Below are 1,984 nucleotides of genomic sequence, written 5' to 3'. Positions count from 1 at the left end.
AACAAATGTTCGCCCTTTCAGATCTTTCTCTTTCCTCTCAAAAAGACACGGTGGTGATCCCTGTGTGCCCCTTCCTGTCCTGTTCCCCTTCGTCCTGTCCCTGGGTGTGCATTTGGTGTGTCCTCTTGAATCCAGGCTTTTTTTCGGAGCTTGAAGGTCTCCCGGGAGACTGTGGGATTAGCGATGATTGAGGTGGGGAGAATTGTTTTTCTAAATGGAAGGTTAGACACCAGAGGAGTGTGTTATTATAAAAGGGGTTGGTTTCCTATACAAGGTCTGGAAGGACCTCTTGAACAAGAAGATGCAGCCCTCTGCTCCTCCAGTTGTGGACAGACTAGCTCTAGCTTAGGAAGGTCAGAGGGTTTGGGAGCTGCAGCTGGTCTGAGAGACCAGGTTGTGCTCTGCGAAGCCTTGTTGATTCCGTTGAGATGAGCTGGGGATGGACAGGCAGACGGAGCTTCAATTCTCCTTCCTTCCTGCATCCAAAGCAGTTCTGTTTTTTGTTTTATTTATTTTTTAAAATGTATTTTTACTGATTTCAGAGAGGAAGGGAGAGGGAGAGAAATAGAAACATCAGCGATGAGAGAGAATCGTTGATTGGCTGCCTCCTGCACGCCCCACACTGGGGATCGAGCCCACAACCCGGGCATGTGCTCTTGACTGGAATCGAACAGGCTGACGCACCATCCACTGAGCTAAACCAACTAGGGCTGTTTTATTTTTAAATGTATTGACTTTTGAGACAGACAGGCAGACACATCGATTTGTTTTCCACGCATTTATGGATTCATTGGTTGATTCTGGTCCTGATGGGGGGTGAAACCTGCAACCGTGGCGCACTGGGACAATGCTCTCACCAACTGACTTACGGGCCAGAGCTCTACTTTTGTTTTAATATTGGGTTTGACAGTAAAATTTCCTTGTTACACAGGAAATTTTAAGGTGTCTTGGCTGACACCCCTTTGCCACCACTAATCTAGTTCAACCATCTCATTCCAGTGAGGAAACTGAGGCTAGAGCTTTCATGGTCTATGTGTAGTTTTCTTGACGGAAGAAAAATTGTCATCATTTTATCGAGTGGTTCTTAACTAGGTGTGGGCATTAGAATCACCTAGGAAACTTCCCCAAAATACAGATATCCAGGCCTTACCACAGAGATTCTGGTTCAGTTAGACCTGGGCCGGGGGGTCAGACACCTGTATATTGTAAATGCTTCTAGTGGTTCTGATGGTCCCCCCGCGTTGAGAAACAAGATTTAAAATGTTTTTAGAAGGCTGCTTGCCCGGCCGTTGTGGCTCAGTGGTTAAGCACCGACCTATAAACCAAGAGATCATGGTTTAATTCCCTGTTAGGGCATGTACCCAGGTTGCGGGCTCGATCCCCTGTAGGGGGCGTGCAGGAGGCAGCCGATCAATGATTCTCTCTCATCACTGTTTCTCTCTCGCCCTTTCCTTTCCTCTCTGAGATCAATTAAATAAATAAATAAATAGATAGATAGATAGGTAGATAAATATATGTATGTATATATGAAATCTGCCTATGCTGGGATATCATAGCCTGAATAGAATGATGCTTTTATAATCACATTTCCTTCTTCAGTTGCTGCCCTAGCAAGGTATTTCATTTGTCAGGTGTTTTTTCCAGTATAGGAAGGTAGTCCATTTTCTTTGAAATCCCTCCAAAGGCCATGATCACCTGAGGTGTTTTTTTAGTTGGCTGTTGTTGCATACTTAGTGAGACATTTGTGATAGTCTTCATTTTTTTATGCGTTGGCTAGAAGAGAGGACATAATAGTGGCAATTACTTGCCCCGGTACACGCTCCCTGCTGGCCAGGCATTGTGAAATGTGCTTGGTTTATTTAATTTTTTAAAAAAAATATTTTTTATTAATTTCAGAGAGGAAGGGAGAGGGAGAGAAAGAGATAGAAATATCAATGACGAGAATCATTGATCGGCTGTCTTCTGCATGCCCCCTCCTGGGCAT

General features: G+C 44.5%; 1 protein-coding gene across 1 annotated transcript in view; it reads left to right on the top strand.

Moving 5' to 3' along the window:
- Nucleotides 1–1,984, top strand: part of IQGAP1 (IQ motif containing GTPase activating protein 1) — a 114,386-nt gene that overhangs the window by 1,006 nt on the left and 111,396 nt on the right. The window lies entirely within an intron of this gene.

Source organism: Myotis davidii, unplaced genomic scaffold (genome assembly GCF_000327345.1).
Source record: "Myotis davidii unplaced genomic scaffold, ASM32734v1 scaffold324, whole genome shotgun sequence".
Taxonomy (NCBI): Eukaryota; Metazoa; Chordata; class Mammalia; order Chiroptera; family Vespertilionidae; genus Myotis; species Myotis davidii.
The sequence above is the reverse complement of the archived record's forward strand: the minus strand, read 5'-3'. Positions and strand labels throughout refer to the sequence as shown.